The following is a 14,845-nucleotide window of genomic DNA, read 5'->3' as shown; positions in this document are numbered from 1 at the left end:
ATTTAAAAAGAAATAGTAACACACAAATTGGCGTGTTGATAAAATTGTCGTTTGAGGTGTAAAATGATCTTAGAATACTTACCATTACTATGATAAATGTTTCCAAGTGTCGTTTAACCCAAAATAGTCTTTGAATATATACTTGGGACTGCGCCTTTAAAATGTTAAAGTAAATGAAATGAAATGAAATTTGGTTTAACGTCTTACTGTTCTGCTCAGACTGGACTATTGCAGATGGGCATTCGCCATACATACAGTGTGCTACGAGGGAACAGTTGCACGTACAGCGGCGCTATACGGTCTACTCTTATATCGAATTCCAACTGCCAAGGGTTTTCTTACGTGCACTCCAATGTGTACACGGGATCTCGATTACTCGTCCCATCCAAACGACTATATCCCTTGCCAGGCCCTCCGCCGTACCCCCCGAGACACCGTGACTCCGTACAGTAAATTACTACATTATTATGATTGTGTGCTAGATCCACCAATCCAATATCTATATAACCTTTCAAAATGTGTAGCATAAAGTGTTTTACAGAGAGTGTGCATGCTGTGGCTCGTGCACCATTCTTGCATTATTTGGGGCTTAATGGAGTCGTGGTTTAGACGTAGATTTCAGAAGCAAAGTTGGGTGTCTAATAAATGAAAAGTGGCTTGAAGTGCTCAAATTAGTTTAGTATTGCATCTTAACCTGGTTGAATGGGGGTTGGATGGCTGAATGGTTAGCACGTGCGCGCTGTACCATAAAGTCTGTCACTGAGTCAACTGGCGTGGTTTCGAATCCCCGGTTGTACGTGGCAAGGAGTAGGGTCGCCTATCCAACCTCGTGGGTTTTCTCCGGGTCCTCCGGTTTCCTCCCACTGCTAAAGACCCCTATGCGCAAGCGAATTATTGAAATAGAATTAAACCATATGTTAGTCCCGAAATGAGCTAGTTTGTGTCGAGTGGACGTTAAACCCCATTTCTCTCTTTCTCTCTCTTTACCTGGTTGAAGTCATTTAAGGTAATTTACGTATGACATGGAAGTCAGTTAAGCTCATCAGCACCAGAAGTTCAAGACAATTAAGTTAATGTACGTCTGAAATGGAATGATACCTTGTCCAGATACCGTATTGAAGATGCAATCACTAAATTGACTATTATTTGATTAAAAAATAAGATAGTCCATTTCATTGGTTTGTTTTGTTGGGTGACAATCTGAGATATAAAATAGTCAAATAAAAAAACTGACTTCCATTTAATCGTATGGACCATCATTGAATTCTAATTCGTGTTTATAATTTCAAAATGTTATGGATAATATTGGGTTAGACATTTAGCCCTTTAAGCTGTTAGACAAATGAAATGAAATGAAATGGGGTTTAACGTCCTACTGCTCTGCTCTGACTGGGCTAATGAAGGGATCCTTGAACGTGCATGTATACACGGGACCTCGGTTTTTCGTCTCATCCGAAGGACTAGACAGCTGTCATTGTCAGGCCCTCCGTCCTGCATCACTGACAAGGGGGAATCACGCTGGAAAATCTGGATGAACTTTCTCGGCCAATGCAGGTTTCGAACACCCGACCTCCAGGCTAGCGAGCCAACGTCTTACCCACTTAGCCACGTGATCCCCAAGCTGTTAGACATTTTAAAATGAGTATATTCAACAATAAACAGACGTATTGCCGCTTTAATATTATTGATAGCCCTGGAGTTATTATTAGTATTTGCTTACTGTACTGATTATGCTCGGGAACTAATATCAGAAAGTGTTCTCAAAGAAACCATTCATAATTTATTCAAATAAATTCACGCGCTTATCAGTCATTGTTTCGTGTCCCGTACTTTAGATAAAATTGGGATCGTTATCAACCTGCATTCGACACTCCTGCGTAAAATGGGATTTGAAATAATCACACGCTTATCAATCACTGCTTTTGTCTCGTACTTTAGATAAAATTGGAATCGTTATAAATAATTATTATGACTGTCATATAAGCCTTGATTACTGTACAGACTTAAACAGCCGTGTTTATCCTCGACATTGCTCATTCTGTTTAAAACACACTTTTAGCGTAATCTAGAAGCGAGAATGGGAGTTTGGGAGAGACCACATCAGTGAAATATCACAGGGCCTCTCTTCATCTAAATCCGACACTATTTTTATATACTCTTCAAAAAAAGTAGGGGATATTCAGAAACAATACAAAACTGTGTAAATGCACTGCTGTTTTTATTAGAGGTAACAAGTGTATGTTAATAACAGGCCAATTGCCTACACATGAACATAAACAGTTCATATAGGCGACTTATCTGACGGCCTCATTTTACTCGCAAAGAGATACACCGTCAAAAGTGAAAATGGACGTTTTTGATTTTTGTCTTAATAATGAGTAATTGCTCCACCAATCCTCAGAGATTCAGCAATTCGCCGTGGCATGCTTCTAATCAACCGTCCAATCACGATTTGGGGCAGCCTGACCCACTCCTCTTGCAGTGCCACGGCCAATTCTTGCAGTGTTGTCGGTTGACGTTGACCTGCCTATTGCAGGCCATTCATTAGGCCATGAAATTAAAGTTATATGAATTATTAATTAGGCATTAATTAACATACCAAGACCATAATCAACTCTCAATGTCATCGGATGGCTCCGATATTAAGTAGATTTAAATATGTTTTGCGGTTGATGCGGTTACCATAAAATAGATAATCGAGACTTTGTTCATTATCGTAACAATGTTAGCAATGACAATCAAGGCTAGACTGTAATTGATTCGCCGATAACTAGGCAATTTGATTATTTTTTAACTATTCTAGCGAAAACTGTCAGCTCTTATCCAACCTTACCTAATGCCTCTTTAATTTTTGTTACTTTGTTTTATTTTATTTTATAATACAGATGCAATTGTAGAGCATAAATTCAAAAAGTTAAAAACTGAACGGACTGTGACCGTTTAATAAAATACCCAAATCTTGAAATTACTGCCCAAGTAATCAATTAGTTTGGCCATAGACACCCAAAGGCAGGGAGCATATCAATACTGAACTTTCCTGAAAATGGTGTCACCAAGCGCAAAATGGGCTGCCCATTAAATGTCGAAGAAACGTATGACGATATTTAAATTAATGTAGCCTAATTTCAATTTACTATGTATTAGCTGATTGTTTCTATCTTCAATATAAAAGTAATGCGGTATATTATGGTCGTTTTAATCACGTTTACAACAAATGATGAGGCATAATTTGAATTTTGTAGTTCGGGTTTCAGTGAGTTCCATTCGCTGATCGTGGAAGGAATAAAAGAATTTGAAAAAATATTTGTTCTACAAAAGTACCCCTCGAGAACAGTATTATTTCTAAGATAATATATCGATAACGTTAGAAATATATGAGTGGGTTAGTCTATTGATTAACTGAATCATAATTAGTCGTTTATATATCGTTTGACGCAAGTTAATCACATTGTATATCGGTGAAAATTGAGGCAAAAAAGCAGCTGACATCCCAGCAGATGCATGTCGGTGAAAATATAGATTATTTTGCATTAATTAGATCATTTATTTGCCATTAATTATATCATTGTATTTTATGAATATGATTGTCAAAACAAGTGAAAAAGATTATTTAACCGTTGAAAATATTTAGACGACCTTTCACGCTTTATCAAATTATTGATCGAAATGACAATAAGAGCCAAATGACAATAAGAGCGAGATGGTTTGTTTCAGTAGAATTTAAATTTCTGAAGATTGTGCCGTCGGTATGAATACATAATACTAACAGGATGCTTTGGGGTCCGTCCGTCTGTCAGTCTGTCCGTCACTTTTTTGCGACACAATAACTCTCCTTCTAATTGAGTTACAATGTTCAACCTTGGTGTAGGTGTTTATTCGGCAAATGCCTTGATGGTGTTCTAAGAAGGACATCTTCTGCTTAGGCTAAGCAAAGATAAGCAATTTGATTGGTTGATGCATTGGGACATGACATTTGGTTCTAATTAGGTGAGAGTGATGAAACTTGGTGTATAGTTTCATTATAATACCTTGACTAATTTCAATAATGAGCATTTTCTGATGGGGGTAAGAAGAACTTGTGTACAGTTTCATTACATTAATACCTTGACTAAAGTTCGACTAAACAGAGATAAGCACATTGATTGGTTCCGACTTTGGAGCACGATAACTTTGATTCTAATTGAGTGAGAGCATAGATTCATTATATCAATACCTTGACTAAGTTCGATGACGAGAATTTTCTGCTTAGTCTAAGTAAAGATAAGCAATGTAGATGTAGATGTTTCTTAGGTGAATGTCTTGACTGAGTTTAATGATTTACATTTCGAGCTAAGCAGAGCTAAGCAATTTCATTGGTCGGTACTTTGGGACAAGATAACTTTGGAGAGGGATGAAACTTTATGGTGTATAGTACTTCAAAACCTTGACTGAGTTAAATCGTGAACATTTTCTGCTTAGACTAAGTATAGGTAATCAGTTTGATTGCTTGATACTTTTGAAAAAAATAAATGTGGTATCTATTTATTTTGGGATTTCCACGGGGGACTTCAGCCTCACAGTTAGCTTGTTTTTGTAAGGTTCTTAATTCGTTTGTTTTGTTTGTTTTTTTTTTTTTTGTTGTTGTTTCTATTATCTTGTTTCCTTTTTCTCCTTATTTGTGCCTGCCTCGATAATCAAAAGGACACCCGCCTGATGCGTTATTTCAATTATAGTTTATTTGTTTCATTTTGACTGACTACAATCGATTATACAATATACAATGGCTTTGTTTATTGATGTACAACTTTTCAACAAAAGTCAGCTTGTCATTCCACAAAACAAATAAATCCCAATGAAAAGGATAGTGCAATGAAATTAAGGGGCGTATACCTCTATTCTTTGGAACCTTAAAATAGACGAAAATTCTTCTAAATTATTATTATTTTGTCGTCTGTGAATCAGACATTATTAATTACTTATGCATTGTCTTTTAGAATATGTTTGGGGTTTTTTGTTCATTACAGAAAGCGCCTGAATCCATAGAGTACACAACTCGTGTACTGATTTTAAAATAACATTTTGTCTTAAATATTGGATATTAGGATTCCATATTTTCGTGGCAAGATAGCAACATCAATATTGATTGAAATTGACCAATTTTAAATTCTAATTCGTTTTTTTTTATTTCGAATATTATTGAAAATATTGAGTTAGAGGTTTAGCGCCTTTAACGAACAGGTCCCTCCGGAAAATCAAGAAAAACAAAAACGTTTTCTTCCGGTGATGAACCGATTCAAAGAAGCAGGATCCCGTTCAAAGCTTGTTCAAGACATACAGACAATAATATATTAAATGAATTTCTAGTCAAATGTGAATTTTGTTTTAATGCCATCTTTATTGAAAATCTACAATACTGTTATATTTACTGTGGATACTATCCTTCAGGTTGGACTACAAAATTTCTGAAGGCAGACCACCATTAATTTCCTTATTGTCTTTAATGCTAATTCTAGTCTTTGTTTTTTAAAAAAAAAACAATATTTCATTCATTTGAAAAGGATTGAACAACAGGCAAAGCCTATATGAGTTCTTTCCCATTGACACACACACTAATAAACGATAAATATAAACATACATGTATACATAAAAATAAGATTAAATATAATAAATTTTTCCCAAAATTTTCGTTAACGGAAAGCTCCCAGCCACAGACGGGGCAACATTTGTCAATGGTTTTCTCCAGAGCTTGTATGAAGATCACCACTGAAATTTACAGATACAAATGTGAAGTAGCATACAATAAAAATAATACCATCTTGTAAAATGTGTGTGTGAGAGAGAGAGAGAGAGAGAGAGAGAGTACCGATATGGTGGAAGTAAATTGTGGTTCGCCTCCTTATAGTAGGCTTGTGTACAAAATATATGACAATTATATATAAGACTAATTGGTTACTTCATAAAGTTGTTTACAGCGATAATAAATAATAGATTACTGACCTTTGATGAGAATAATAATTGTGATCAATGGCATGCACATAATAGAAAACAAACGTAAGAGAATATATTGTGGATAAATTGATTTTAACAATTGTTTTGATTTTATTTCGTGAGAATATATCTGGTATAAATATGACAAAGTGGGATATATATATACAGTACAAATAAATGTAAAATTACAGTGAAAAATATGTAATTTCTTTAACATAACGCTGTAAAAATACCACTGCATGTTTTTATACTATAAATTTACTGTTTTAGTGCGGTAACATGAAACTAGTGTAAAATATTGGTGAATTAACAATAAAAGTGTAGTTTTACAAGTTAGAACTCTATTTTGTTACATGTAACCTGTATTGATACAACTATGTTTGTTAACATGTATGTTGTATTTTAACTGTTTTATGGGTAATTCTACTATTCAAGCATGTTTAAATACAGGATTTGTGTACAATTTACAGGAAACGTGTAATTGTACATCTCTTTAGAACTTTAACATTGATAGACCTTTTAAGGCTTCATTACTTTTCGTCTATAGTCCACTTATGAGGGGGGGGGGCTAGGTGGCTAAGTGGGTAAGACGCTGGCTCGCTAGCCTTGTGGTCGAGTGTTCGATACCTGCTTTGGCCGAGAAAGTTCATCCAGATTTTCCGGTGTGGTTCCCCCTTGCCAGTGATGCAGGCCGGACAAGGATAGCCTTGTGGTCGAGTGTTCGATACCTGCTTTGGCCGAGAAAGTTCATCCAGATTTTCCGGTGTGGTTCCCCCTTGCCAGTGATGCAGGCCGGACAGTGGTCGAGTGTTCGATACCTGCTTTGGCCGAGAAAGTTCATCCAGATTTTCCGGTGTGGTTCCCCCTTGCCAGTGATGCAGGCCGGACAAGGATAGCCTTGTGGTCGAGTGTTCGATACCTGCTTTGGCCGAGAAAGTTCATCCAGATTTTCCGGTGTGGTTCCCCCTTGCCAGTGATGCAGGCCGGACAAGGATAGCTGTCTAGTCGTTCGGACGGAACGAAACACCGAGGTTCCGTGTACACATTGGCATGCACGTAAAAGATCCCTATTAAACTGTTAAAAATATATATATATTTACAGTTATAAGGATACTTAAAATACAGTGTCCGATTTGGTATATTACATGGTTTGTTAACTTAAATGCATATGAATACAAGGCTTATGTAAGATTACATCAAACGTAATGTAGAAATACAACCATATTATATCAGTTTACATTATGTGAGCTGTATATTAACAGAAATGCCATTTGAATTATTATTTTTACAGCAAATTGTAAATTAACTGTCAAATATTGAGAAGATCGGTTATTCCCTCTTTGGCCACATGTAAGATTACATCAATCGTAAAGTAGAAATACAACCATATGTCATTTTACATTATGTGAGATGTCATTTGAAATAGTATTTTTACAACAAATTGTAAATTTACTGTCAAATAGTGTTCAAATCGGTTATTCCTCTTCGACCACATATCGAATTTTGTGCAAAATATTTACTGTTATGTCAGTCAGATTAATTTATTTTAGAGAAATAGGTTATTCGAAATCTGAATGCACCTAACAGGCGTATGGAGACAGTGATATACCATACATTGGGTTGTGTGGGATATTTTGCTTCGTGTCATGCCTCCTACTCTTTCCATTGTGAGAAGCAGAAGAGTAGGACGTTAACCCCCATTTAATTTAATTTCTTTCCATTATCGAATGAAGTTTTGCATGCTCGGCTGAAAGGTTCGCAAAAACTTTATGTGTTCCCCAGGTTCGAACCTAGGACTCCTTAGCCGAGTGGAGACAAACACATTCCCTTTAATAATGTCACCTTTTCAAAGTATATTTCAAGTAAATATACGCTTCAAACTGTAGTTTTACCGTAAAATGACTGGCAGAAAGTTGCCAGTAAAATCACTGTATTTTAACACTGACTGGTAAATGTACCCCTAAATGGTAGATTTAGATTTACAAACACCGCGTAAATTTACAGTGAGTATAAGGTAACTTTGAGGTGAATTTACAATCACAGTGTAAATTTACAGTGAATGTACATTTACCTCACTTTCTATTTACAAGTACAATGTAAATTTACATCGAAGTTATTTTACACTCTTTTTAAATTTACATGCTGTTTTTTTTAATACTACGTGCAGCATAAACGTATAATAGCTCTCTTGTGCCAAAGGGGTTTGATTCTTTCTCACTTGTATCACAGTAACATGATACTAGGGTGTTTGTTATTTATTTATTTTACGAAGTGTTTACATTATTTTATTTCGAGTCAGTTGCTTGACTGATTAATATTGAAACTCGAAAAATGCTTTGCTTAAAGGGCAAGACCAACGATTTTCAACAATGTTCCATAAATTTTAAACATATATTCAGCAATAATCCCCTAACCAGTTTTTGTAAGCCAGAAATCTATTTTTAGTAAAACCGGATGTGACGCAATTGGTTCAACACGCTCGCTAGTCTCTATAGGAAGCATATAGATTTGGCATATGTTTAGCGCTTTATTTTATTCAGATAATTAGGATATTACAAACATGAAATTATGCGTTTTCAACTTTTGATACACCTAACCCTCGCGTAAAGACACTCACGCTAAACAGTACAGTGCCGCAATTCACGCCACAAGGCTAATTGTTTTAGATCACGCGGTTTGTTTGACATCTTGCAAGTGACAGCTATTTTGTCTGCCCGGACGTATTTTTTCTTCTTTTTTTTTTTTTTTTTTTTTGCTTGCTGACAGTGTATTTCAATTTTTCCCTCTGTTTCTTCCATTCCCTCTTGAGAATGACTGGGCTCGAATCTGTGTATACGTCATTACTGCAGACCCATAAGAGATATCTTATATCCCGATACGTGGGTGTCTGGCGTTGACATAATTTGGCAATTAATATATTCATTTGAATATACACGTGTCAAAGGTCCGTTGAAATATATGCAAACACTGTCAGCACGAGCAAATCTTTTTAAGCAGACGAAAAAATTTCATGTTTGTAATATCCTAATTATTTGTCAATTTGTTTAATTGTTCGACCAAACGACGATGCTTGATTAAAATAGAGTGCTAAACATGCCAAATCTCGATGCTTCTTATAGAGACCAGCGAGCGTGTGGAACTAATTGCGTCACTGTCGGGTAATTTCTCGCTTACAAAAACTACTTTGCTTGTCTTACATAGGGGGTTATTTCTGAATTTATTTTTAAAATGTATGGAAACCTTGTTGGTCTTCCCCTTTAAGGCACAGTGTGTCGACCATTGGGTGGAAATATTTAATAATACCGACAAAAGGTATGAAAAGTAATTTTATCATCGGTAGTTGGTGTGAAACAATATCGTCAGATTCATACACCAGCAACAGGTGGTAAATCACTATTTACTGTCGGATTTTTTTTTTTCATTTTTTGGTTTTATTTTTTTTTTTTAAACATTTTTACAATTAAATTTTCATGTGGACGTATATTGTCGTCGCCCCCGTCCGTCCGTCCGTCCACAATTTTTATCCGATTTCAATGAAACTTGAAATATAGGTTTATTACCATAAGATCTCGGTTCCTGTCGATATTGGCATGTATCGGACCGTAACTTCATGGATTATGGCCCCTGATTGTACGAAAAATCACGTTTTTGGCTTGTGAACACTGTAGAGGTCACAATTTTTATCCGATTTGGTTTAAACTTGAAATGTATGCTTATAACCCCTAAGATCTCGGTTCCTTTCGATATTCGCGCATATCGGAACGTAACTTCCTGAATTATGGCCCCTGATTGTACGAAAAATCGCGTTTTTAGCTTGTGGACCCTATAGAGGTCATAATTTTTATCCGATGTAAAAAAAACCGTATTATTATATCACCGTTACACCCTAAGGACGACTGAGTTCGAATTTCGTGAAAATCGGCCCAAAACTGACAGACAAAATGGCTGCCCTTCGTTCTCAAATAGCGTAAAAAAATATGGTATATCAAGGTTGTGGACCCTATAGAGGTCACAATTTTTATCCGATTTTGTTGAAACTTGAAATGTAAGTTTATAACACAATGATCTCGGATCCTTTCGATATTCGCGCATATCGGACCGTAACTTCATGAATTAGGGTCCCTTATTGTACGAAAAATCGCGTTTTTAGCTTGTGGACCCTATACAGGTCATAATTTTTATCCGCCCCTCGTTCTCAAATTGCGTAAAAATATGGTATATCAAGGTTGTGGACCCTATAGAGATCACAATTTTTATCCGATTTTGTTGAAACTTGAAATGTAAGTTTATAACCCAAAGATCTTGGTTCCTTTCGATATTTGCACATATCGAATTGTAATTTCCTGAATTATGACCCTCTATTGTAGGAAAAATCACTTTCGTTTTAGCTTGTTTTCTATCCATCTCTCGAAAATGTGGGCGTATCCTGCCTGGCAGCCGCTGGTTCATTTTTAAGTTGGGGATAGCCATGCTAACAAAATTATACCAACGCAATCTTTATTTTAGAGGAGGGATTGAACGGGGGCACCTATCATTCTGTAAAAACAACTGGTGCATCACTTTCTATATTTCAAATTACTAAACACCCTAATAAGCTGCAGTAAACTACCTATTTGAATTTATTGGATTTTATTGAATACCTTATGCTGCAGTAAAGGTTGGTGTGAATTTGAATTTATTGAACACCCGAAGTTGCAATATGGCCTGGTGTACATAACGCTTCTCTGATGTTTTAAGTATAAAAGTATCACAAAAGAATAGAACAATTATAGAAGATACGAACTGAGACTAAGGTAAGATAAACGATACACTCACTGACTTTTATCATGCTATTATATTATTATTTTAAAAATTTATCTTTACTAAGTTACTGCGCTTTCAATGTTTGAAATAGATTATAATGAATTCTTAGCATTCTAAAATAAATTAAATAAATTATCGACCTTAAAGTGTTAAAATATTGTTTCTTGGTCCACACGTTATTTCTGGCAACGGTACAAAGGTATTCTTATTTGGAATTATAGAATATACAAAAGACACCCGATGCGACAGCGAGCATGAACAGCAGCACATCAGTTTTTAAAAACACGTACGTATTTAGGACAATATTGGTGTCATTCTGGTTAAACATGTTCCCAAAATAATTTTAACACAGAGATCATTGCTACGATATAGGCGTTATGAAGATTTCAAGAAAGGGAATTGACGAACGCAAAAGGAAAACACGGGTTATTCTTCTATATAACTGACTGAAGTGACGAGCGATAACAGATATACGGGCGAATTTCTGCTTACTAATAATTCCTTCGAAGACCAAAAGTTGTTACATGAGACAGTGGGAGAATATCTGACAATTAAAAAAAAAACCAATTGATTGTCACTAGTTAAGAGAAAACGGGAAAGATAGAAAAAGTCCGTGCATTACCATGTTTTTATTCATTCTATACCTAATTAAAACATGATAATGTTTAACCAGTTCTATCACATATGTGATAATGACTGACACCAATATTGTCCTTTACTACATACGTGTTTTTCAAGACTTGTGTGTTGCTGTTCATTCTCGCAGTCGCATCGGGTTTCTTTGGTATAATTCCAAATAAGACTGACACCAATAATGTCCTTTAAGATAGCATCTTCTTTACAGATGGCGAAAATTACGTTTGCTCTTTTAATGGTGATAATGATGCTAGGCATCATTTCTGACGAAACATTAGCTAAACCTGGTATCCACTTCACTTACGAGAAACATGTCCACCATGGTCCCAGTGCTCCATCACCGCCATCGGGTGGTGGGCGTGGAGGTGGACGTCGCGGTGGTGGACGTTGGAAGAAACGGCATATCGTAGAAAACGTAGATGATTTGGAGGAGTTCGAACGATTTGTAAATGAAGGAATGGAAGATCTTAAAGAACAAAATTAACATGTACGTGTACTTCAAAAACAGTAAGTTTTCAATTCTATACATGTAATTACATTGCTTTCTGTAAATTCAATGGATTTTGTAGCGGTTCACGGGGAAAGGTTACGCAATATTGATTGCGAAAGTTGTTCCGTTTACACATTTCCAAAACCATGAGTCTCTGATGTGTCTACAACATTCAAACGTCGAGGAATCAATATGATTAGAGAAAAATTAAAATGTCTAATCTTTGGGAAATAATCGGTTATTTTTGTGGAATTCCTATATTTAATATTGGATACGAACATTAGGTACTGCCACCCCTTATGGATGCAGTGACAATGTAGCTAGTATTGGGAATTTATCAAGCCCTGCGTGTAGCGATGTTAATGTCATGACGTTATTCACAAAGTTTCATCGTCGAAAACGCAGTCATGGACATCGTCGCTACACACCACCTAAGCTCAGCACTATATCACTGGATGCCCTTTTGGAAATTATTTAGGAACCACTAGGGCCACATCATATCCGTACTAAATTATATTCTATTCCACTTACTATTTTGAAATTACTTAAATCTGAATGTTTGGATTCAAATTGTACTGATCCTGCATCCACTGAATACAGGGTTGTATCCATTGTTCTTGACATTGCCCACCGTCGTTTGGACATTGCGACTAAGCCTGATGCGTCGCACACCACCAACAGTTCATTTCTAAAACTGAAATTTGCTAATAAAGGCATTGATGCTATCGGGTTAAGCCAAATATTACACCATAAGCAAGTCACAGCACACATCCCTCCTTACTTCAAAACTGTTACTGTTCCTAGGATTTCTTATACTAAACCCATTGCATCCAAAATATTTAATTACAGAAACGCATTATCTGACATCAATGCAAAAGACTTATATAATAACCCTCTACCATGTTCTTGCTCTACGTCGTCCTTCCTTTACCCACCAGCTGGACATGTGGTCACTGGTGATTTGAACATAGTCCAGAATTATAAGCTACGTGAAATTTTGTCCAAAGGACCCAAATACCGGGAACCGCAACCATTTTCATGGGATCAAAATTTCAAACTTATTATGGATGCCGTAGAGGACTACGCTAGATCCGAGTATCTCGGATACTCTCTCTGATTTGATTAAGTCTATCAGTCGTTTACTTAAACGAAGAATATACATGCAACGTTTGTCAGTTGACACTAGGCCTAAGTCTTTTTTCAATGATGTTAGCATTGTTGAAAATCTCAATGCCTTGCATGACAAGTATGTCATTGTTCCGGCTGACAAGGCGTCCAATAACATAGTGTTTATATGTAAACGACATTATTTTGACTGTCTGTTCAAAGAACTTAATTTCGGGAAACCAATGGACAGTGCTACATATAAACGATATACTCTTAGTAAGGATGAAATTATATCCAATCACAAATCTGTACTCACTTCATTTGGTACTCCGTGTGGAGACACCTATACAGATTTGCCCTTGTTATATTGGATATCTAAACTACATAAAAATCCCTACAAGCAACGTTTTATAGCAGGTTTATCCCGTTGTTCCACAAAACCACTTTCAAAAGTATTGACATCTGTACTAACGGCTGTTAAAGAGGGTATTCAAAAATACTGTGACAAAATATACTCTCGTAGTGGTATAAATCAAATGTGGATATTGAAAAATTCCAAAGAATTACTTGATGGTTTGCAATCTAGATCCCTTGCTTCAGTCTCATCTATTCAAACGTTTGACTTTTCTACTTTGTACACTAAAATTCCCCATAGTAAATTAAAAGCCCGGTTGAAAGACATAATTCACAATGTCTTTTCGTCTAAATTAGGTACTGCTAGATATCAATATTTAGTTGTAAATTACAATTCCACATATTTCGGTAAGAATCACAGTGATTCCAAAAACAAATTCACGGCAACCGTGGCTCATATTCATGTTATAAAAATTCGATTATTTCCATCTTTTCTTTTTAGGTACCGTTGAATGTGTAAATGAAGGTGAATAAAACAAAATAATGCAGATAGTTGTGATATTTGTTGTATATTTGAGGAGTTACGAAACAACTTTAAATGTTACTATTTATAGTTTCTCGAATATTATTGAGTGTTCAGGTGGTCGAATGGTCTAACGCGTGTCATTGAGTCAACTCCCAGCTACTGTACCTGACAAGGAGTAGGATCGCCTGTCCAACCGCATGGAGTTTCCCAAAAAACTCCCCAACACAAAAACGAATTATTGAAATACAATTGAACCTTATTTTAGAGACGAAATGAGCTAGTCTGTGTGAAGTTGACGCTACCTCCCCCCCCCCCCCCCAAAACACACACGCTCTCTTTTGATCGAATATTATTACACGTATTCGGGGTCTCTAGCCAATCAGTATATTCTCTGATGAATTGACTCCTATAGATGAACTAGTCCATAGCCTTTTTATACGCCCATATTTTCATCTGGGCGTATTTTGTCGTCGCCCCAATCCCATTTCCATGTGGACGTATATTGTCGTCGCCCTTGTCCGTCTTTCCATCCGTCGAAGAAAGACACCTCTTACTTAGGCAAAGTATATAATTTGATTACTTGATGCTCTCGGACACGAAATTTTGGTTCTAATTAAGTGAGAGTGGTGAAACCTGGTATATTGATTGTTTCATTATATCAAATACCGTGACTAATTTCGATAATGAGCATTTTCTGATCAGGGTAAGCAGAACGGTAAACATTTTGATTGGTCGGACTTTGATGCTAATTGAGTGAAAGTGGTGAAACTTCGTGTATAGTTTCATGACATCAATACCTTGACTAAAGCTCGATGATAAGCATTTTCTGCCTAGACTAAGTACGTCAATCTGATTGGTCGAGACTTTGGAACACAATAACTCTCCTTCTGAGGTAGAATATTTGATGTAGGTGTTCATTGGATGAATGCCTTGACAGCGTTCGATCATGCGCATTTTCCACT

The 14,845-nt window shown here is 36.2% G+C and overlaps 1 long non-coding RNA gene across 2 annotated transcripts; it reads left to right on the top strand.

Moving 5' to 3' along the window:
- Window positions 1-10,658: 10,658 nt before the first annotated feature.
- Window positions 10,659-13,909, top strand: LOC126829648 (uncharacterized). Of its 2 annotated transcripts, none has more exons than XR_007683481.2 (3): window positions 10,659-10,760; window positions 11,615-11,913; window positions 13,860-13,909. It is a non-coding gene; the product is annotated as an uncharacterized LOC126829648 (long non-coding RNA). The 2 variants fall into 2 exon arrangements; XR_007683482.1 differs by lacking the exon at window positions 10,659-10,760 and adding an exon at window positions 11,037-11,056.
- The last annotated feature ends 936 nt before the right edge of the window (window positions 13,910-14,845 follow it).

The sequence above is a fragment of the Patella vulgata genome, chromosome 8 (assembly GCF_932274485.2).
Source record: "Patella vulgata chromosome 8, xgPatVulg1.2, whole genome shotgun sequence".
NCBI classification, from domain to species: Eukaryota; Metazoa; Mollusca; class Gastropoda; family Patellidae; genus Patella; species Patella vulgata.
This window is presented reverse-complemented; position numbering and strand designations above follow the sequence as displayed.